This window comes from Neovison vison, chromosome 3, assembly GCF_020171115.1.
Source record: "Neovison vison isolate M4711 chromosome 3, ASM_NN_V1, whole genome shotgun sequence".
Lineage (NCBI taxonomy): Eukaryota > Metazoa > Chordata > Mammalia > Carnivora > Mustelidae > Neogale > Neogale vison.
Window position 1 is genome coordinate 98989026 of NC_058093.1, and position 25191 is coordinate 99014216.

Here is a 25191-nt window from a genome sequence, read left to right on the forward strand (position 1 = left end):
TTGTTCCTGTGCCTTTGGGGGGGAAAAGAACACTATTTCTATATTTGGAGTATTGTTCAGCACAAGATCCTTCTCCATCTGCTTGCACTCATGTTATTAACAAATGTTCACTCCTTTCAACTGATTTCAGATTGGCTCTCCAACACTCCAAATTGTCCTTTCTCTTTGATTTTTTGGATGGGTAATGCCTGAATATTGCACAAAACACTAAAAACAGAAAATGGCATACTAGCATCAATAAGTCTACCTAATTCTCTGTCTCTGAACAATTGCAGAGCTTTTCTATGCATTTATAAATATATGCATGTATAAATATATTTAAAAATCTGTATATAAACACATATAGAAATAAACAAATATATGTATTATTTACAGAGAATTATTATACACAGAGAATATAAACAGAAGCACATAAAATCAATGCACATACATGCATAAACACATATTTTCCCCACATGCCGGGGGCAGATTCTGCCCAATTTTCTAAACTTTATTCTCTCAATTGCCCTTCTCTTGAACTTCTTTCCAAAAAGTACATTTAGAACTGTCTATTATGTTCATTTTACTCTGTGGTATGAATATATCATAATTCATGTAAGGATTCCATTACTGATAGGCATGTATGCTCTTTCCAAATGCTCCACTTGTAATGAATACCTATAATCATTTTATTTTAATCATTTCACACATGTGGAACCATATATGTAGGATAATTATTTAGAAATAGAATTTCTGGGTCAAAGGGTACATGCATTTCTGCATTTGAAGAGTATTGCCAAATTATCCTTCAGAGAAGTCATATTAATTTATATACTATTGGCAATGGATCACAGTGTTTTTACATTACCTGTACTTATTAACTAATTATTTTAACTAATTTCAGACTAATGTATATTTGATTATCAATATCAGAAAATTAACATTAGCAGTTCTTGATCTTTCTTTGTTTTCATGACATTAACACTTGAGGATCTGAGCCACATATTTTGAAGAATGTCCTTCAGAATGTTGTTGGGATTATCTTTCCTTTAAAACAAGAAATAATTGCAAATAATTTCAGGCAAATAACAAGAAAAACTTTCCAGGCATTAAAAAAAAATAAGCAAAATAACATTTAAAAACATAGTAAGAATACCTAACATTTTTTTTTTCTTTTTGACTACTCACCATATTTTGAACAATTACTACATGCCACATACTGAGTTAGGCACTTTGCCTAGTGATGATACCTAATATTTACTGGATGCCAAATTTGTGTCAGGCAAAGTCACTAATTGCCTTATATGCATTATCTCATCTATTCCTGAAAATAATCCTTCCAAAAATAACATAATCCTCCCTGGATTGTATTAGTCTTCATACCACATAGTCATAAAATATAATTTGTAATTTTTTTAAGGGGCCCATGAGGACCAAAGAGCCTTAGACCTCTGAAAGTCATAAAGTGGTCCTTGCTGTAATCATTCCCACTTAACAGATGAAAATGAGGCTCAATAAAGTTATGAAATGAAACTTGCCACACAACAAGGAAGTGGCCAAGGTAATTTTTGGATATAAATCTGTGCGATTCCACCAATGATCCTTTTAACTGCCACATCGTAAACTATATAGCATTGCATGGCAAGAAGCTCCTGCAAAGTTAGGAAAACAAGTTTGTTATACATTAACCCATTAAAAAATATTTCAAGGAAATAGTAAATGCCTAAATGCAGGGGTAGATCCAGAGTATGTGGGACCCAAGGTTTTTACAACTTGGAGAATCTTCTTTGAGAGAAAAATACAAAAAAATACAAAATACAAAATTTTAATTAAAATCAGTTGCACAGTCTTGGAAGGGGTTGTCCAAGGAGGAGGCCTTCAAATACAAGCTTTAATTAGCTTCACGGTAAATCACCTCACCCAAATGCCCTTGGGTCTAAAGAAGTCCGGAGAAGGAAGGAATCTGTGTAAGGCAGGTATATCAGCAAAGGTCTGAAGGTGGCAATGGGTCTTTGAGGAATGGTTCCCATCTGGCCACCCTGTGTGAAATGCCTGGGGGGCAAGTATGAGCATAATCTGTTCAGGGCAGGGTGGAGAAGTCCACCTGACGGAAACCCCCTGCTATAGGTTTCAGCACTTTCAGGGAGAGAGCAAGCAAGCGGGGATTTGCTGATGAAAGTTGTGCTTCTTTTAAATACTAGGGTGGAAAGGCCACTGGGGATCTTTGTGTGCCCCTGGGTCTTACATCATTACCTAATGAAAGGTAATACCAGGATGAGGAATCTGGATCTATGGGCAGGATTCTCAGGAGGAGCGGAAAGAGGCAAAGAGGTCTAACTGAAGGGTTAATCTAGCAGTGTTTTAGTGACCACCTGATAAATTATGGTTGGTAAGGAGGAGGCAAGAGTAAAAAAAGAGAAAGAAAAGGAAAGAGTCAGATCAATCAATCAAGTCAATATGAAGAATAAAGGTGAACAAGAGTCAGCAATGATTTTTATAATCCGAGCTTGGGTAGTTGAAGGAATAGTTAGTTGTAGGATTCTCAAAAATTTAGAGCTTGGTTAGATTGGGCTCTAGAAAAGTTAAATACTATAACAATAACAACAACAACAATAAAAATTGCAAACAACTGGGTGATATCTTCCACCAGAAGAAGCTGAGTCCTTGGGACTGGAAGGCATCCTGAGCACAGCTTGACCGGGCACTGCTGGCATTATTAACTTTTGCAGTGTTTTCCTTACACCAGCTCCCCTTCTGATCAGCACATTCTTTCTCAATTATGTTAATAGTTGAAGAACCTTGCAGCCAGGTCTCCCTCTTCTGCTGACTAGGAAGCAGTTTGCCTTTAACACGGCTGTTGTTAAACACTGCTAGGGGATTCCTTGTCATTTAACTCTGGGAGTTTCAGTCTGTCTCACCGCCTCTGGAGGCGACTGGTCAAGAAGACTAATCACAACCAAAATAGAGAGAGAATGGATTTCGAGGGAAATTACAGTTATAAAAAATGAAAATGATAAGGAATTAGCGAGAGGGTGGAGTCTTCCAGTGATTCCGAAAATACTTACCGCATACCTATTACATGTCAGGCTCTGCGCTTGGACCATAGGTCATGACTATGGAAGAGATGCAGGCCCTGCCTCCAAAGATGTTTGACTTTTTAAGAATGGGTGTTTCAAGTGAGCGGGTAGGGCAGAGGATTAAGAACAGCAGATTCTGGGGTCGCGGGAGCAGGATGATGAAGTTAGCTTTAGCCATGTTTAAATTTGGTATTCTCAAAATGTAAAGGGGAAATGACCTGTATATAACTATAAACACGGGAATGGAGTTCAGGAGAGGAGCCAGGGCAAGGGATATAAATTCTAGAGTATACCAACCAGCATAAAGTTAGTGTTGTTGCCAGGTATGTCTATCAGATTTGTTTGGTTAATTGTATTATCTACACAATAAAGAGACATCTCTATCCATAGGACTATTTCGACTGCATGGAATCGATTTTTGAAAGAAGTTTGTTAAAAATCTCTTGTGATTGCAGATTTATCAGATTCACCCTTTGGCTATATGGACAATAGTCTATAAGTAACACGAATAGAATTAGTTGGAAGGCTGGTTCTGGTGAGAAAAGGTGGTAACCTGGCCTAAGATAGTAATAAGGTAGAGAGAAAGGAAAAGAGATAAATTAGTACTGATCCTTCAGTTTCTGGCTTGGGTAACTAGACGGATGGAAGTACCATTCACATACATGGATACACATGTATCCATAAATGCAGGCCATTGGCCAGCGTTTTTCTTCTAGCAAATTACAGAACTGTCTGGACTCAGTTATCATATTTATAAAATTGGGTATTTCGCTTCTCGTAGGTGGCTCAGTCGGTGAAGCCTCTGCCTTCAGCTCTGGCCATGATCTCAGGGTCCTGGAATCCAGCCCTGCATTGGGCTCCCTGCTTGCGGAGGAGCGGGATTCTCCCTCTCCCTCTGCAGGTCCCCCTGCTTGTGCGTTCTATTGCCCTCTCTCCCAAATAAATGAAATCTTTTTTAAAAAATTGGTTATAATAATAATAGATTGTATTTCATCGGGCTATTATGATGGTAAAAAGAGCATATGCAAAGTACTTAGCATAGTATCAATAAAAGCTGCTTATTATCACCAGCTGGGTTATGGTTAAAAAAGGAAAAGTTTAAGTTTGAAGTGGGAAATCAAGATTTCCTATCAAGTCTCAAGTCCTTTGTTTGAGTTGTTACATAAGTTATCTTGCAATAGAGAGGGTCAGAATGTTCTTGGCAAATACTGCTCAGGAATGAAAGAGGATGGAAGTAAAAGGAAAAGAAAAAAAAGACCTCGGAAGGTCAAAGGAAGCTTTCCAGAGGTGGCAAAATCAAGGGAAGATTTTCTTTTTTTTTTTTTTTAAGATTTTATTTATTTGACAGACAGAGATCACAAGTAGGAGGAGAGGCAGGCAGAGAGAGGAGGAAGTAGGCTCCTTGCTGAGCAGAGAGCCTGATGCAGGGCTAGTTCCCAGGGTCCTGGGATCATGACCTGAGCCGAAGGCAGAGGCTTTAACCCACTGAGCCACCCAGGCGCCCCAAGGGAAGATTTTCTTAAGGTGGGGAGAGTGGATCATGGTTTCAGCTAGGGAATAAGGAATCATTTCCAAGGGAGAAGGAGTAACTGTCTACATGTACCTTCTTGTTTATTTTTATTGTACAGTGTTACAGTATGTTGTTGTCTGACTTGGCTCTGGGTAAGGAAGCCAGCCATCCCCCAAAGGCTGCTGAAGAGCAGACGTCTGGAAAAAATGACTACAATTAACAGAGCAACATTTACTTACGGAATGACATTAACTTACCTTGTGTGTGATTTATCATATGATTAGTAAGCAAATTACTCTAGCGACAGGTTGTGAGGAAGGCTGTGTTAACCTTTTGATGCAGCAGAGTAAAGTGATTAACCTGACAAAGATTCATGAGCACATATGTTTCCAGCGTTGAGCTAATGTGTAGAATGAAACCTAAAATTATAACTTCCATACTATGCACTGTCTTGGCAGATTTTAGTGTGAGATTATGCATGACTACACCTCTCGTACAAGTTTGCACAAGCTTAGGAATTTTTTTATTAAGGTTATTATGCAATATGCATTTTAGCAGGGGCATACAAATGCATGAAAAGAATATTCCCAGGCATATTAATCTTGATTTATAATTATGTGTCCCCCTTCACTGGGTTAGTGAATTACCTTTTCTCTTGTTTTGTTAAGGAGGAGAGCATTGCTTTAAGCTTATTGTAATTGGAGCCATCTTTCATAAACCAGTGTTTGATATACAACAAATAAATTATAAGTTAGATTCAATTATGAAGCTGTTAACATACTTCACATGACTAGAAAATGAAAAGCAAGTTCTATAGGAAGATAGGAGATTTAACTTGCATCTCGACTTGCTCCCCTACCTAAAACCCCACTAACACAACCAGTGAAGGGATATTTTAAGACTTACATTCCATGCATGGAGAGAACTGGAGAAGAGATCATTTTGGAAGCCGGAAGCAGATGAATACAGAGTGATAGAATAAACAGCTGAGAAACTGAATCTAGTCACTCAACAGAGAAAACTAACAACTAACCTGATTGACAGAATATCCAAAGACCTAGAAACTAATGGCAGCAGGTCCTTGTGGATGTGAGAGCAAAAGTATGGCCTTAATAAGGAAGATGGTTACAAAGTGTGCTTTACAAGGGATTGGATCCCTAGACGTCAATGATCTGTGCAGCATCCCAGAAACGGCCCCTTGATCGCTGGCAAAGAGTGATGGTTTGTTTTCAGAAAGAAGGAAAGTAGGTGGTTCGAGTAGAAGAATACCAGTGCATACAGTTGAGGGTGAGAGCTGGACTAACAATAGGGGATGAAGGGAATGTATGCAGATTAGCTTGAGAGGCAGAACAGGTCACATCTGTCTTTCTCTGCTCTGAGTCCAACACATGAAAAGCTAGACTTTCACCCTTCTGGCAGGACATTGAAAAAGCCTTCTCCAGGAAATACAGCTAGCCCATGAGGAGAGATAGGACATTGGAAAGATACTGACATTGGAAGTTTCCTCATTCAGGAAACCACCCTGATGCTCCTGCAGTAAACCTCACACCCAACCAAGCCCCCTCTCATATATTCAAGCTTCCAGCCAGTGTCACAGAATCTCAGTCTTCAATATCGTCAGGTACAAAAACCGTGAGCGGTCCAAGAAAAGCCTTTAACTTAGGAGCTTGAAAATAAAATAGAGATAGAAAAGGGTTTTTGAAAAAAAAATCAAATAAATGTCAAAAACCTCACAAAGAGAAGCTACCATAACTCTGAAACAAGAACGGATTTCTACCCCAATATAAACAAATAGGTAAATAAATAGAATGTTCCAAAAACATAAGGAAGGCCTTAGAAATTAACTATAAGAGGAGAAATGAAAATTTTCAATAGAAATATTGGAATGTAAAGCTGAGGAATTTTACCAAAAAAAAAAAAAAAGAAAGAAAGAAACAGAGAATAGGAGATAAAAACAAGGACAATTAGGAACTTGATGAAGGAATATTGGCATTTTTTAAAAAGGCCAGAAAGAGAGAATGGAGAGGAGATAGTTAATGATCTGAGTTTCCAGACTGAAACATTCACCAAGAACAGAGCAGTCTAATGTCAAATACTGAAGGCGAGGAGAAGATCCTGCACTATTATAAAGAGGAAAGAAAATGTCTAGATCATATACATAAGATCAGGAATTAGTGAGAATAAAAATGTTTCTAAAAACTTAGGTAAAGGCTATTGTTCTGTAGACATGGTAATAAGTAGCCATTAAAACTTTTTTTTTTTATTAAAGATTTTTATTTATTTATTTGACAGAGACATATCACAAGTAGGCAGAGAGGCAGGCAGAGAGAGAGAGGAGGAAGCAGGCTCCCTGTTGAGCAGAGAGCCCGATGCGGGACTCGATCCCATGACCCTGAGATCATGACCTGAGCCGAAGGCAGCGGCTTAACCCACTGAGCCACCCAGGCGCCCTTAAAACTTTTTTTAAACTCATTTAATTGATCAAAGTCCCCTCTCTCTAGTAAACATGCCTTTGTCAGTCAAAGAATCAGATGAATCCTTCAATTTTGACCTTTGACCACTCAGGGATGGATTTGTTCCAACAAACACACCCAAGGAAGTGTGAGAATCCCTACAAATGATAGCAACCCACTGAAGCCTTCCAAGTCCACCAGTCCCTGAACGCCATGCTTCCCCCAAACCCTAGACAAGCGGGGCAGTCTGCTCTGCTTAGAGAGACTGTGCTGGCTATAGTAGCTCTTCCTTCCCATAGCAAGCAGTAACCTCAGCTGTGTCTTTTTATTTCAGATATTAAGTCTCATCAGCCTTTGACATAGTTTGAATTTTAACTTCTGAACAGGAGCACTGAAAGCTACAAAGAGGGGTGCCTGGGTGGCTCAGTCAGTTTGGTTCGGTTCAGGACATGGTCTTGTAGTCATGGGATCGAGCCCCACATTGGGCTCTGGGCTCATCACAGAGTCTGCTTCAAATTCTCTCTCCCTCTGTCCCTTCCCAACTCATGTCCTCTTTCTCTCAAATAAATAAATAAATAATCTTTAAAAAGAAGAAGAAGAAGAAGAAGAAGAAGAAGGAGAAGAAGAGGAGAGCTACAAAGCAATTAATAATGGTTTTGAAAATTCTGAGGAAAATAATTAACAACCTAGAATGGTATACCCAATCTATCATTTAAATACAAGAATTTTTAAAAGGGCATGCAAGATCTTTTTAAAACTTATTTTATTAAATTCAGTTAGTTAACATATAGTGTAACATTAGTTTCAGATGTAGAGTTCAGTTATTCATTCATTGCCCATAACACCCAGTGCTCACTATATCATGTGCCTTCCTTAATGCCTGTCACCCAGTAATTCCATCTCCCTAACCCCGCTCCATAAACCCTCAGTTTGTTTCCTATAGTTAAGAATCTCTTAATAGTTTGTCTCCCTCTCAGATTTCGTCTTATTTTACTTTTCCTTCCCTTCCCCTATAATCCTGTTTTGTTTCTTAAATTCTACATATGAGTGAAACAGTCTGATAATTGTCTTTTTCTGACTGACTTATTTCGCTCAGCATAATGCCCTCCAGTTCCATCCATGTCAATATAAATGGTAAGATTTCATCCTTTTTGATGACTGAGTCATATTCCATTACGTGTACACACACATCTTTATCCATTCATCTGTTGTAGATATCTGGGCTCTTTCCATAGTTTGGCTCTTATGGACACTGCTGCCATAAATGTTGGGGTGCAGGTGGCCCTCCGTATTACTACATTTGTATCCTTTGGGGTAAATACCTATAGTATTTAGTAGTAGTGCAACTGCTAGGTTGTAGGGTAGCTTTGTTTTCAACTTTTTGAGGAATCTCCATATTGTTTTCCAGAGTGGCTGCACCAGCTTGCATTCCCACCAACAGTGTAGGAGGGTTTCCCTTTCCCTGCAACCTCACCAACATTTGTCATTTCCTGACTTGTTAATTTTAGCCATTCTGACTAGCGGGAGTTGGTATTTCACTGTGTTTTTTATTTGTATTTCCCTGATTCCGTGTGGTATTGAGCATTTTTTCATGTGTCTGTTGGCCATTTGTATGTCCTCTTTGGAGAAATGTCTGTTCGTGTCTTCTGCCCATTTCTTGACTGGATTTTTTTGTTTTTTGGGTGTTGAGTTTGGTAAGTTCTTTCTAGATCTTGAATATTAGCTCTTTTTCTGATAAGACATTTGCAAATACCTTCTCCTGTTCTGTTGGTTGTCTTTTGGTATTGATGACTATTTCCTTTGCTGTGCAAAAGCTTTTTATCTTGAGGAGGTTCCAGTATTTCATTTTTTTTTAAATTTTTTAATTATTATTATTTTTTTATTTGACAGACAGAGATCACAAGCAGACAGAGAGGCAGGCAGAGAGAGAGAGAGGGAAGCAGGCTCCCCACTGAGCAGAGAGCCTGATGTGGGGCTTGATCCCAGGACTCTGGGATCATGACCTGAGCCGAAGGCAGAGGTTTTAACCCACTGAGCCACCCAGGTGCCCCTCCAGTAGTTCATTTTTGCTTTTAATTCCCTTGCCTCTGGAGACATGTCTAGCAAGAAGTGCACCTCCAAGGCTGAAGAGGTTGCTGCCTGTGTTCTCCTCCAGGATTTTGATGGACTCCCCTCACATTAGGTCTTTCATCCATTTTGAATTTATTTTCATGTATAGTGTAAGAAAATGGTCCAGTTTCATTCTTCCACATGTGGCTATCCAATTTTCTCAACACCATTTATTGAAGAGACTATCTTTTCTCCATTTGGACATTCTTTCCTATTTTGTCCAAGATTAGTTGACCATAAAGTTGGGGTCCATTTCTGAGTTCTCTCTTTTGTTGCATTGATCTACATGTCTGTTTTTTTGTGCTGGTAACATACTGTCTTGATGATTTTAGCTTTGCAATAGAGCTTGAAGTCTGAAATTGTGATGCCACCAGCTTTGGTTTTCTTTTTCAATATTTCTTTGGCTATTCGAGGTCTTTTCTGGTTCCATACAAATTTTAGGATTATTTGTTCCAGCTCTGTGAAAAATGTCAATGGTATTTTGACTGGGATTGCATTGAAGGTGTAGATTGCTCTGGATAGCAAAGACATTTTAACAATATTTGTTTTTCCAATCCATGAGCATGAAATGTTTTTCCATTTCTTTGTGTTTACCTCAACGTCTTTCATAAGGGTTCTGTAGTTCTCAGTATACAGGTATTTTACCTCTTTGGTTAGGTCTATTCCTAGGTTTCTTATGACTTTTGGTGCAATTATAAATGGAATCAATTTGTTAATTCCTCTTTCTTCTGTCTTTTTCTAGTGTATAGAATGCAACTAACTTCTGTGCATTGATTTTATATCCTACCACGTTGCTGAATTCTTGTAGGAAGTCTATCAATTTTTTACTGGAGTCTTGGTTTTCAACATAACATATCATGTCATCTACAAAGAATGAAAGTTTGACTTCTTCGTTGTCAATTTGGGTGCCTTTTATTTCTTTTTGTTCTCTGATTGCTGAAGGTAGGACTTCTAGCAATATGTTGAATGACAGTAGTGAGTGTGTACATTCCTGTTGTGTCCTTGACCTTAGGGGAAAAGCTCTCAGTTTTTCCCCATTGAGAATAGTATTTGCTGTGGGCTTTTTGTAGCTGGCTTTTATGATATTGTGGTATGTCTTCTCTATCCCTATACTGTGGAGAGTTTTAATGAAGAAAGGATGCTGTATTTTGTTAAATGCTTTTTCTGCATCATTTGAGAGGATCATATGGTTCTTGTCTTTTCTTTTATTAATGAAATATATCACGTTCATTGATTTGCAAATATTGAACACCCTTTCAGCCCAGGAATAAGTCCCACTTGATCATGGTGAATAACGTGGTGAATAATCCTTTCAACGTACTGTTGGATCCTATTGGCTAGTATCTTGGTGAGAATTTTAGCATCAGTGTTTATCAGAGATATTAGTCTGTGATTGGTCTATAAATGCTAGCAATTTTGGTAGGTTGTTTGTCAAGTTTTGATATCAAGGTAATGCTGGCCTCATAGAACAAGTTTGAAAGTTTTCCTTCCCTTTCTATTTTTTGAAACAGCTTTAGAAGAGTAGGTATTAATTCTTTAAATATTTGGTAGAATTCCGCTGGGAAGCCATCAGGCTCTGGACTCTTGTTTGTTGGGAGGTTTTTGATTACTGCTTCAGTTGCCTTGCTGTAAGTTATAGGTCTGTTCAGGTTTTCTATTTCTTCCTGTTTGAGTTTTGGTAGTTTATAATTCTAGGAATGCATCCATTTCTTCCAGATTGCCTAATTTGTTGGCATATAATGGCTCATAATATGTTCTTATAATTGTTTGTATTTCTTTGGTGTTGGTTGTGATCTCTCCTCTTTCATTCATTATTTTATTTATTTGGGTCCTTTCTCTTTTCATCGTGATAAGTCTAGCTAGGAGTTTATCAACCATATTAATTCTTTCAAAAAACAGCTCCTAGTCTCATTCCAACTGTTCTTTTGATTTTTATTCCACTGATTTTTGCTCTAATCTTTATTATTTCTAAACTTTATTTATTTCTCTTCTCCCACAGAGTTTAGGCTTTATTTTCTGTTCTTTCCCCTGACCCTTTAGGTGTAAGGTTAATTTGTGTATTTGAGACTTTTCTTGTTTCTTCACAAAGGTCTGCATTGCTATATACCATTCTCTTAAGACTGCCTTTGTTGCATCCCAAAGGTTCTGAATTGTTGTGTTTTCATTTTCATTTGCTTCCATGAATTTTAAAAAGTTCTTCTTTAATTTCCTGGTTGACTGGTTTTATTCTTTAGTAGGATGTTCTTTAACCCCCAAGTATTTGAGTTCATTCTAAATTTTCTCTTGGAATTGAGTTCAAGTTTCAAACCACTGTGGTCTTAGAATATAAAGAGAATAATCCCAATTTTTTGATACTGTTAAGACCTGATTTGTGACGTAATATGTGATCTATTCTGGAGAATGTTCCATGTGCACTTGAGAAGAACGTGTATTCTGTTGCTTTGAATATATCTGTGAGGTCCATCTGGCCCAGTGTATCATTCAAAGTCCTTGTTTCCTGGTTGATCTTCTGCTTGGATGATCTGTCTATTGCAGTGCGGGGGAAGTTAAAGTCTCCTACTATTATTGTATTATTGCCAATGTGATTTTTAAAATTTTGCTATTAATTGGTTTATATAATTGTTCCCAAGTTAGAGGCATAAATATTTAGAATTGTTAGATCTTCTTGTTGGATAGACCCTTTAAGTATGATATAGTGTCCCTCTTCATCCCTCATCACAGTCTTTGGTTTAAAATCTAATTTGTCTGTTATAAGGATTGCTACCCTAGCTGTTCTTTGATGTCCATTAGCATGATAAATGGTTTTCCATTCCCTCACTTTCATCTGGAGATGTTTTTGGGTCTAAAATGAGTCTCGGGACGCCTGCAAGGTCCTGGGATTGAGTCTTGCATCAGGCTCTCTGCTCAGCCTCCTTCCCCCCCTTCTCTCTCTCTGCCTGCCTCTCTGCCTACTTGCGATCTGTCAAATAAATAAATAAATAAATAAAATCTTTTTAAAAAATAAAAATAAAATAAAATGAGTCTCTTGTAGACCACATATCAATGGGTCTTGCTTTTTTATCCAATCTGATACCCTGTATCTTTTGTTTGGAGCATTTAAATCATTATATTCAGAATAACTATTGAAAGATATGACTTTAATGCCACTGTATTACCTCTAAAGTCACTGTTTCTGTAGATTGTCTCTGTTCCTTTCTTGTCTATGTTACTTTTGGATTCCCTCTTTGCTTAAACAATTTATTTATTTTCAGAAAAACATTATTCATTATTTTTTCACCACACCCAGTGCTCCATGCAAGCCGTGCCCTCTATAATACCCACCACCTGGTACCCCAACCTCCCACCCCCCCGCCACTTCAAACCCCTCAGATTGTTTTTCAGAGTCCATAGTCTCTCATGGTTCACCTCCCCTTCCAATTTACCCAAATTCCTAGTTTCTGTTTGTCCTGGAAGCTCTTTATCTCTTCTTCCATTCTGAATGACGGCCTTGCTGAATATAGTACTTTTGGCTGCATATTTCTTTCATTTAGCCCCTTGAATATATCATGCCAGTCCTTTCAGGCTTGCCAGGTCTCTGTAGATAGGTCTGCTGTCAGCCTTATGTCTCCACACTTGTAGGCTAAAGTTCTCTTATCTCAAGCTACTTTCAGAATTTTCTCTTTATCTCTAAAATTTGCAAACTTCACTGTTATATATCAGAGTGATGATCTATTTTATTGAATTTGAGGGGGTTTCTCTGTGTCTCCTGGGCTTGAATGCTTGTTTCCTTTTCCAGATAAGGGAAGTTCTCAGCTATAGTTTGTTCAAATACACCTTCTGTTTCTCTCTTTCTCTCTCTCTTTCCCCATCTTCCAGGGCCCCTATTACTCTAGTATTATTGCCCTGTAATGGTATCACTGATTTCTCAAAACCTCCCCTAATGATCCAGTAGTTGTTTTTCTCTTTTTCTCAGGTTCCTTACTTTCCATCATTTTGTCTTCTATATCACTCCCTCTTCTTCCTCATTTGCCCTAGCAGTTAGAGCCTCCATTTTTTTACTGCATCTCAGTAATAACATTTTTATTTTCAGTCTGATTAGATTTTAATCATTTTTATTACTGCACTAATGGATTCTCTAGTGTCTTTTATGTTTTTTTCAATCCCAGCTACTATCTTTATAGTTGTTGTTTAGAATTCTAGTTCCAACATTTTACTTATATCCATATTGATTATATCTATGGCAGAGTGTATTTCCTCTGGTTATTTCTTTTGTTATGAATTTCTCCTTCTAGTCATTTTGTCCAGAAAAGAAAGGAGGAAAGAAAGAGAAAGAAAAAAAAGGTGGGGGGGGAGGCAGCAAAACCAGCAATAATAATATCATCATCAACAACAAAAACTTCAGCAAGTGTTTCTGGTATATACTGTGTATACTTTGTTGTTGTGTTTTGGCTGCTCTTTCCCACTGTTTCTTTCTTCTGCAGAGTTCCTCTTGCTTGTAATGGGAAGTGTTTGTTCCTTTAAGTAGGTATGCTTTTATTTATTTGTGAAGTTAAGCCAGAAGCTGATGTTTTAGAGCTTTCTTTAACCAGTAGACTCGGTATATGCTGGGGTTTGTGTTAGTCTTTGAGGGAGAGGCCTGCTGTGCTGGCTCAAACACTAACTTGAAGGGCATGCAAGATCTTAAACAGTTTACTTCTCATATACCCATTCTGTGGAAGTCATTGGAAGAAACCAACTAAGAGGAAGGTAGGGGTTACTGGAAATAGGAAATCCAATTTGGGGCGGGGGAGCAAAAGACAATGATGAAGATGGTAAAGAGTGCAGGATATTAGTTATACCCCCAAGCAAACCAGTCCACACTGCAGATTGTACCAGTTATCTAGTATTTCATAACCAATCAACCCAACATGCAGTGACTTAAAACAACCATCTTTAACTCACATTTTACTGGAAAGTTCATCTTACTGATCTTAGCTAGACTGACTTATGCATTTGTGGTTAGTTGGCAGTTCAGCTAGAATTTATAGGTTCCAGATGGCTGCACACTACACACTGACTGGGTAGTGGCTAGGGCCATGAAGGTGAATGGCCTATGTTTCTTTCCTTATCCAGCAGGTGAATATTGCTCTTCACATGGCAGTAGGGTTCTAAGAGCCCAAAGCACAAGGACTTTTCAAACCTCTACTATGTCACATTTGCTAACATTTCATTTGCCCAAACAAATCTCATTGACCCAAATAAATCTCAAAGTGGAAATTGTACTCAAAGTTATACAGCAAGGGAGCAGGGATATATAAGAAAGGGAATCTTTGTTGGCCAATTTTTTTAGCAATCTACCACTGAGCTTATCAAAAGATTCCAAGAGAAAATTCTTTAAGAAGACAAAATTGGCCAAATATTCTCAATGTGTCTGAACATGTGAGAGAATATTAAGACAATTGTTAAAGAGTTTGATGTTCAACTTCAGAGAAAGAAAACTAAGCAAAAGGGGAAAAATAGGTTTTAGTAACTCTGAGGATAACAGAACATTGTTCAGCAAATAAAAATAACCATAGTTTGTAACAAACTTATTGGTAATTAGTGTTTACTTAGTCATATGACAGTCAGCACTGAATATTGAACTAACCAAAATTATATTTAGAAGAAAAAAATGGGGTGTAGAAAGTGGGTACATATAGTAGGGCAGCAAAGATAAAAGAGTGGAGTTCTACTCCCTGGTCCTCTTCCTGAAGGAAAATCAAGACATTATATTTAAAACTAGAAAGTCTAGGGGTGCCTGGGTGGCTCAGTGGGTAAAGCCGCTGCCTTCGACTGGGGTCATGATCTCAGGGTCCTGGGATCGAGTCCCACATCGGGCTCTCTGCTCAGCGGGGAGCCTGCTTTCTTCTCTCTCTCTCTGCCTGCCTCTCTGTCTACTTGTGATCTCTCCCTGTCAAATAAATAAATAAAATCTTTAAAAAATAAAATAAAACTATAAAGTCCAGAAATAACAATGCAAGAATGCTACCTAGAGAAATGGGTACTAATACCAAAACAATTAGGTAAAAGATGAGAAGCTGTTGTGTTTCACAATCAGCCATACAGAAATATTTGTATTCAACGTTATGTGCATGTTAACTTAAATACAAATAAAAGAGAGACAGAAAATAAAGTGATTAATGTCTTTAATATGGACTGATATGTAATAGTCTCTCATATCAAACAACAAAAGGCAAGATGCAGAAGAGCTTGTATATTAAACAATTATTTATGTTTTAAAAATAGAGTGGAGTGGCAGGGTACCTGGGTGGCTCAGTTGGTTAATGGACTGCCTTCTGCTCAGGTCATGATCCTGGAGTCCCAGGATTGAGTCCCCCAATGGTCTCCTGCTCAGCAGGGAGTCTGCTTCTTCCTCTGACCGCCCCCCCTTCTCGTGCTCTCTCTCTCATTTTTTTCTCTCTCTCTCTCTCAAATAAATAAATAAAATTCTTTTAAAAAATGGAGTGGTAGATACAAATACATATTTTTGTGTGCCTAGAATAATTCATCAGCAAGCTCTGTTGAGTCTACCTTTAAAATAAATCCCAATTCCAGCCCTATCTCTCCCTGCATCACTCTCATCCTTCAGAAAGCCATCATCTCATGCCTCTGCTAGGTTAGCAGCTTCTCATTGCTTGACTGGCCTCCCTGCTTCCTTCCTTAAGTCATGTCTCCATAGAGCAGCCCAAGGAATCCAGTTAAAAGAAAAATTAAATCACATCATCCCCCTGTTTAAAACTTTTATTTTTTCAATCAACCAAATAAAACCAGAATCCTCACCAGAGCTCTACAGCCTGACACGACCTGGTTCTGACCTCAAGTGTTTCTCATTCTATTTCATTCTTACACCAGGGTCTTTGTAAAACTCATAGCCCCTCTGCCCTAGAGTGCTTTTCTCAGACACAGTGAGGCTGACCTCTCAATCAGATCTGTGTTCAAATGTCCTCTCCCTTGAGAGACCTTTCCTAGTTCCTCTCTCTGCACCCTCCCTCCTTATATACCACTTACCTATCATTGTCTATCACCCCACCCTCATTTGTTTTTCTTCACAGCACTTAGCATCACTTGACATTTAATTATATATTTAATATTTAGTTGTTTATTAGCTGTCTCCCCCAACAGAATGTAATTAGTGTCCCATGAGGAACACTACAATCTAAAGTCCCATGATGGAAGCCATATTTGTCTGTTTTGTTTATTGCATTTATCCCCAAGCACCTAAAACAGGGTCTAGCGCATAGGAGCTATTAATACATTTCTTTTGAATAAATTAATAAACAAAAATACACACATACAGACACACACACAAAAAACCCCTCCAACTATTTATAGTGGTTGCTTGGGGGAAGGAAATTGGGAACTTGGGTGTTAGGCATGAGAAAGCAAGAGAAACTTACTTTTCACTTCTCTATGTCCCATGACCTTCAAACTCCTCCATCTGCAGGAGTCCTGGCAGTGGTCTCCACGTTACCACATGCCACAGCACACTAGGGTAAAAACGGGAAAGGTGAGAACATTTATTTAGATTTACTTTTTTCCTAAAAGAAAGAAGACATTATTCACATTGAATTCATAGATTTTTGAGTACATGTAAATAATTTATAAATTACATTCTGAATTGCATGTTCAATTTTTTTCTTAAACTGACAAGGATATAAAATCAATAGAGTTTTGGTCTATAAATTTGGTCACAAACTGGCATGTTTGATTTGTCTCACACTGTTTTAAAATTGTTTGAATCAACACTTAAGTCCAAAAATTTCACCTAAGATTCCAGATATCTGGAATTTTTTGAGACCAGGGTTGCTGTAGATACCAGTCCTGTAATTCCTAGAGCCATGTGAGCACAGCCCTATTCAGAAGGTATGTAGTTCTGTGCACCATGGTTTTTACCCAATGGCTTTCTGTGTTCAGCTCACCTCACTTCCTGCAGGCATTTCAGCTTATGACCCTTTTCTGACTGTTTCCTCAACCTTAGCCAAATAATTTGTACCTTATAGCTCAAAGGATTGAGTTCAGAACTATCCCTATCTCTGCACTGCATTTACTCATTCAGTCCTGTTGAGCAAGAGTAATAGGGGACAGAGCAGATGTTGAGACAACCATGATTAACTGGAGAGTGTGAATCATAGTCCTTCAGTTGTGCCTTGGCCAAGAGCATCCTGAGAACCACTGATTTGCAATGCTGTGCCTTGATATCCTAATTATATGCAGTCCTTCTTTGTTATATTTGTATCTACAACCTCATAGAAACTTCTCGTAAGGAGTGCTTTGTGTATAGCATTTCTGAGCTCCTTAGAGTATTGAGTATTGAGAACATTTAATAGAGACTTGGTTACATGAGTAATATAAAAAAGCATGGATACACCTGAAACTAATATCCTATTGTATGTTAATTATATCTCAATTTTAAAAAAAACATGCTTACTGCCAGCATTTATAATTTATGTCACCATTGTTTGCATAAATATAAGGAGACAGTAAAAGACATGCATAGACTCACATACACACATGAATATTCAGTTAGTAAAAGCAAGAAGAATATCTTGGTCATTTTTCTTTCCCTGTCTGCCTAGGGAAATGGCTTCACTATAAAATAGGTGCACTCTAATAACTGGATGAGTGGATGAATAAATGAGTGAATAAAGTCCACAATGTCCACCTAGATAATAATTGTTAAGTACAATTTATCAAGCATTATCTATGGACTGGCCACTGAGCTAAGTCTGTAATGTCATTTTCTCATTTAATACTCTGAATAATTATATATGGGCAGTGTTTTTTTTTCTCTTATTATTACAAACAAGGAAATAAGACTTAAAAAAGTGAAATAAGTAATCCACAGCCACACAACTACTAAATGGCAGACCCAGGATTCAAACCCAGGACTTCCCAAAGCTAGCAGTCCTTACTAAGAAAAACCAAAAACCAAACAAACAAACAAAAAAGCCTTGTGGATGAGAAGATGTTGAAATTTCTCCAATATTCACATCCAGTGACATAGTTGTCACAAAAAAATAAGCTAGAAAATCAGCATATTCTGCAAGAACAGAACAGAAGTTAAGACTGTCTTTAGCCAAATAAATAGGGTGGAAAAATGAGGGCATTCAGAATAAAACCCAGGATGAATTTAAGTATATGACCAATAGAAGTTACAACATCCACATTTTAAAAACTTGACTGGAAGTTAGAGATGACCTTGAAAATAACAGACAGTTGGAAATTACCCGTTATAAAAAGGGGAAGTTGCCCCTTGGGCACAACTTCTATTTATTGTAGATAAAAAGGAGTAACCAGACAAATTAAAAAAAAAAATTACAAGATTAAAACTCCAGTTTCATTCATCCAACAGGAGCACTTCCTCCATGACTAAGGGACTGTTGGGCAAAAGAGATAAACAGGTTGATGGCTTAGGCTCCACTCCCAAGGAATTCATCATCCCCTAGAAGAGCTGAGAAGTTTACACTAGAAAAAGAGACCACTAGGTGAAGTGAGACCAAACCTGGAAGATCCTGCCAGGCAAGCAAAGGCAAGCAAAGAATTTTGGACTAATGGCTATCAAATGCAGAACTTTGGGGGGCAGCAAAGAGTTAAGAGAAGTTGGTTCAATGGTTAAGCTCTGCCTTCAGGTCATGATCTTAGGATCCTGGGATTGATGCCCATATCAGGCTACCTGATCCCTTGGGAGTCTTCTTCTCCCTCTCTCTGCCTGCCACTTCCCCTGCTTCTGGTCTCTCTCTCTCTCTCTCAAATAAATAAATAAAATCTTAAAAAAAGAGAGAGAGAGAGAGACCACTCTCAGCCCAGGCCGCATACAACAGCACACACCACTAAAAGAGAGATGCTGTAACTGGAGTACTTCTCAAGATAAAAGATTTAAATAAATTAATCAGAATTGTCCTGAACATGATAAGGGGCTCAGATGGCAGAGGGTGAGGCAACTGTTGAATAAAAAGAAATATACATATTTCTCCAGTAGAAGAGCTTGAGGCAATCTGTTTAATGAAAAGGAAAATACGTTAATTAGATGGAAAGCTGAGGGTCTGGGGTGTGTGTGTTTGTGTGTGTGTGTGTCTGTGTGTGTGTCTGTGTGTTTGTGCGCACATGCGGGACTGTGAGTAAAAGATCCAAGAAGAACCCCTAAGCTGGCTGACAGACCATTTATGGGGTGATGTGAGGGAGACTTTTAGTTTACTTTTACAATCTTTCTATTTCTTTCCTTATTTGAACAAATAACATATAAATTTGTCTTCCTTTCTGTAAGGACCTATTTAGAAACTGTCCCTGCTCCCCTCCCCACAGAGGATTTACTTGGAGACAAGTCCCGGAAACCAGCTTCAGGTAACAAAGCCCAGATACAAAGGTGGGCCAGGCCAGGTGGAGACATCGATCATTGGAGGGGATGCATACTGTTTCCCTGGTACCAAGGAGTATGGGCCCCGCCCTTTGGGACCCTTTTGGGCGTCAATCCCAATCAAGGTGTAATAGGCTGGTTCAAATGTCTGCTAGAGTAAATTGTGACTCAATTGATCACCTAGCATCACTGTGGAGTTTCCTGTGTGTGTTACAATCTCATTGGTCACCTGTGCATGGCCAGGCCTGACCACATGGCCTTTGCCCTTAAAAGCTAGTCTGTGGGGGCGCCTGCGTGGCTCAGTGGGTTAAGCCGCTGCCTTCGGCTCAGGTCATGATCTCAGGTCCTGGGATCGAGTCCCACATCGGGCTCTCTGCTCAGCAGGGAGCCTGCTTCCCTCTCTCTCTCTCTCTCTGCCTGCCTCTCCATCTACTTGTGATCTCTCTGTCAAATAAATAAATAAATAATCTTAAAAAAAAAAAAAAAAAAAAAAGCTAGTCTGTGAAACAGAGAAGGATCGCCCTCTCTTGTGAGAGGTGCGTCCCTGAACGTTCAGTTAGATTCTTGATGCTTGGCGCGAAATAAAGCTTTGCTTGACCTTTGCTTTATATCAGTCTCGCTCCTTTAATCACGGACCCATTATTGGGGCATAACACTTTCCACAATTACAAAAGTTATAGGTCAAAATAAATTCCCCTCTGACCACATCTCAACTATACCACATCCAAATCTCCACGTCTCCTCAAATGATTTTTTTCTGAACTGTGAAGTGAGGCACATGTCATATTTGAGCACGAGTCCAAAAAAAAGAGGGGTTTGGGGTTGCTTGCTGTAATAACACTAACTCCCCTTTAGTAGGCAGGGGCTGTGCTACTGTCTACATATAAATAAGCTCATTCAGCAAACGTTTTTGTGTGTGTGCCAAGAGCTAGGAATACAACAGTGACTTCAAAGAGTTCAGAACCACCACCAAGCTTGGTCTATTTTTCTCCACGTACTGATAAGAAAACACTCAGAGAGATGCAGCAACTCCCCCAAGGTTACCCAGAGAGAAGTGGCAGTGCTGGGATTCAAACCTGGTCTGTGTGTCTTCAAAGACTGGCATTCCTTCCTCCTCTACGCCCCAGTTCTTTTCAAACCATTCCTTTTAAAAGCAGAAGTCTTTAACTCCCCATGTCCTCCATGCTATTTGTTATGCTCCACAAATAAGTGAAACCATATGACAATTGACTCTCTCTGCTTGACTTATTTCACTCAACATAATCTCTTCCAGTCCCGTCCATGTTGCTACAAAAGTTGGGTATTCATCCTTTCTGATGGAGGCATGGGGAGTTAGAGAGGAGAAGGGAGTTGGGGTAAATTGGAAGGGGAGGTGAATCATGAGAGACTATGGACTCTGAAAAACAATCTGAGGGTTTTGCAGTGGCGGGGGGGGGGAGGTTGGGGAACCAGGTGGTGGGTATTATAGAGGGCACGGATTACATGGAGCACTGGGTGTGGTGAAAAAATAATGAATACTGTTATGCTGAAAATAAATTAATTAATTTTAAAAAATAAAAATAAATTAAAAAATAAAATACAGATAATATTTTATATTTGTGATTTCTATAAAGATAAATAAAATAAAATAAAATAAAAGCAGGGGCACCTGGGTGGCTCAGGGGTTAAATCCTCTGCCTTTGGCTCAGGTCATGATCCCAGGGTCCTGGGATCGAGCCCTGCATCGGGTTCTCTGCTCAGCGGGGTGCCTGCTTCCTCCTCTCTCTCCCTCTGCCTGCCTCTCTGCCTACTTGTGATTTCTGTCTGTCAAATAAATAAATAAAATCTTTAAAAAAAATAAAAAATAAAAGCAGAAGTCTTTTTCTATGCAAATAAAATTATCACCTCACAGCTCAATGCAGAAGAAAAAAAGTTAAAGAAGAAGCACTTTTGTTTTCTTTCATTCAGTGGCCCACTTGTAAAAATAAGTGTGTTCTCAGTAAGAGGACCCGATGGAATTGTTAGGACTAATAACTCACAGGACCAAGCCTCCTGCTGTGAAAGAGCTTCAGGGACAACCAGCAAACATTAATGTTGATGGCGATCATCAGAGCTAGCGAATTACAAACCTGAAGATGGTTGAGAATGGCGGCTTCCTGTCTCTCGCCTACCGCATGGCACCCTCCATTGTTGGTCCTAAACTCACTGGGACTCTGAGATCTTGTTAAAAGTTCCCCTTGGTGACTGATGATCAGCTGGATTTGAGGAACAATTCTGGCACAACTCTGTTCTGTGCAGTGATTGCTCTGTACCACCCAATCTTCCACCTGTGGTCCCGATCTGGAAGTATTTGACTAGACCTGCTTAATAAACTTAAAAACATTACAAATGATTTTGAATGACCAGATTTAAGAAAGAAAGGACACAAGGGGCAAGGGTTCTGTAGGGAAAGAAGCTACATGTGTGGAGGCCGAGAAAATTAAGGTCATCCCACCTCAAGTTTAGCTAATGTGGGAAACGGAGGGAGAAGAAAATCATTAAAACTCCTCACCTAGGGGCGCCTGGGTGGCTCAGTGGGTTAAGTGGCTGCCTTCAGCTCAGGTCATGATCTCAGGGTCCTGGGATCGAGTCCCGCATCGGGCTCTCTGCTCAGCGGGGAGCCTGCTTCCCTCCCTCTCTCTCTGCCTGCCTCTCCATCTACTTGTAATTTCTCTCTGTCAAATAAATAAATAAAATCTTTAAAAAAACAAACAAACAACCTCCTCACCTATTGACAAGCCCTTGAAACAGACAGAGTGGATTTCCCCTGGGGACTTAACTGCCCTCACCTTGAGATTTTGCTAAGGACAATCCTAGCCTGACCGACCCCTTACCCTGACAAGTCCGACCAGAATCCTGTAAGTCTACTTTAACAATTCCTTTAGGAAACTTTATCTCTAAACCTCCAAGATAGTGTCGAGGATCATTCCCACGTATATGACCCACTGATACGCATCTAAAGATTCTCACAAGAAGACTTTTATTATTGGTAATGAATAACCTTTTTCCTCAGACAACAGCTAACCCCTCAAGGTCCTGGAGACCTCGCTTCCAAAATTCCTTAGAGACTTACATCATCCATAACCCCCTTTGTCCTCACCTACTGCCGAGTCCACCCCTACTCTGCCTTTAAAAACTCTGACTATAATCTGGCTCGGGGTCCAAGTCCCTATTCCGCTGTGTTGGCTATACTTGAGCCCAAGCTTAAGCTTGTCAAATAAACCCTCATGTGATTGCATTGGTGCTTGGCTCCTTGGTGGTCTCTCGGACGCAAAAACTCGAGCCTAACACATGTTGCTTGGGGCAGGGGGCCATGGTTAGTGATGCATATGTGGCCTGATGGGAGAAGACCTCAAGTCCTCTGGTCTTTGGGAGCCATTGGGAAAAACTGGAAGGATGCATCAAGGCCTGGTGGGAGGGAAAGTGAGGCACCAGTAGAACAAGACTCCATGAGATAGAAACTGAGGGTCTCTGCAAGGCCACACTCATTGGGCCCTCTAGAAAAATGAAATCTTATACATGGATCATTGTTCCAACTGTGCACCGTCAGTGAAGGGATTCTTGACCACCTGAGCATTAAGACAGTGTTTCTTTCTCAAACCCACACTGGGTGCTGTTTCCTTAGCAAAGCTTTCTCTCTGCTTCTCCAACAAAAGCCTGACTTGCAACTTGGGCATGTCTTTTGTTCCATACTCACCTTGCCGATCAAACAGACCCCCATCACCCACCCTATGACCACAGTCTTATCAGGTCTTATCAAGGACCTTGCCCTGAACTGACCCCATCTGAACCTTACCAGTAATCTCAGTTGGTTTTGACCCCTATAGAATCAGCCTCAACCACGTTCCTTATCTGCCTTGTTTATACCTGATGGGGTTCTGACTAACTTGGGCCAACAGGGCCCTTTTTCAAGGAAAACATATTTTTAATTGACTGAAAACAAGTAATTAATGACAAGTGTTAAGGTGGTTTGAATTTAGAAGAATCTAAAATAGGAGAACATTGACTAAAATTGTGAAAATTACTGACATACAAAAGACATACAAAGTACTGGCCCTGATATGGTGATTCAGAGAGTGAGAGGTATCATTTACCCTATTTGGGAAATTAAACAGAAGAAATTATCAACACAAATCATACATAATAACTTAATATGGCAAAACAAGAGATGTTACAATAGAGCTCATTACTGATTACCAGATATATGGTAGGGATAATAACTCCCACACATGTTCTAGAAGGACCGTGTCACTGTGGGCTTTTGGGATCAGAAGACATCATGGAGGAGGAGAAAAATGTCAGTTTGTATTTTAAAGAATAGTTAGCATTAAGGGCTGAATTATGGCCTCCCTCCATCAAATGCATATGTTGAAGTGCTAACCCTCCAATACCTCAAATATCATAGTATTTGAAGACAGGTTCTTTAAAAGGATAATTTTCAGCGGTGCATGGGTGACTCAATGGGTTAAGCCTCTGCCTTCGGCTCCTGTCATGATCTCAGGGTCCTGGGATCAAGCCCCCCCTGTTCAGCAGGGAGCCTGCCTCCCTTGCCCCCTCTGCCTGCCTCTCTTCCTACTTGTGATCTTTGTCTATCAAATAAATAAATAAAATCTTTTAAAAAAGTAATTTTCAAATGAGGTCATTAGGATGGACCATAATCCAATATAACTGATGTCCTATAACTGTTATCCTATTAGAAAAAAAGGAAATTAAGATATAGACACAGAGGGAAGCCCATCTGAGGACATGGGGAGAAAGAGGTCATCTGCAAGACAAGGAGAGGTCTTAGAAGAAACCAGTCTTATTAGTGGACTTCTGACCTCCAGAAATATGAGAAAATAAATTTCTGTTGTTCAACCCACCAAGTCATGGTACTTTATTACAGAAGCCCTAGAAAATTAATGCAGGCAATGTCTGGTATCACTTGTCCTTTGAATGACAGGGAATTAACTGATTCCATTAGAGAAATAGAAGATAAAGGGGCAATAGAAGCGTGTGGATAAAAACAAGATGAATTTCAGGAAATGGTGGAGATAAAGTTAAATGAATAAACAAAAGTGAACAGTGATTGCCAACATGAACCTTGTTGAGGAAATAAGAGCAAGATTATGTACAGAGATAAGCAGAGATACCTTTGTTTTGAGTCAATGGAGGAGAAAACTTCATGAACTCAATGACAGAAGCAGGAAGAAGTGGGAGGAAAGGGGTTCCAGGGAAATCCATAGAGGTAAAGCCCAAAGGAGATGAGAAGCACCATGGAGGGAGCCTGAGTTACTGAAGACAGAGGGATAGAAGAAGGAGAAATAGTAACATGAGTCCTGAAACTAAAGGAAGTAAAAAATTAAGAATCTAAGGAAGTAAAAGGAGTTCAAAGTAAGCCTAGAGGAGCTAAAAATAAACCATACACATATGGGCCAAGCATTATATAAACCAGAAACAGGTCACTGAGATAGCATTAGATCCCTCAAATTTAGAGTTACTGTCTATGGAGGTCAGAGAGGAAAGAAGCAGAGAATAATTTTATTTTTTAAAGATTTATTTGTTTATTTTAGAGAGAGTGTGTGTGAGAGAGAGAGAGATGGAGAGAATGTGAGTACATGAAGGGCAGAGGCAGAGAATCCCAAGCAGACTCCATGCTGAGCACAGAGCCCAATGTAGGGTTTGATCCCTGGACCCTGCGATCATGACCTGAAC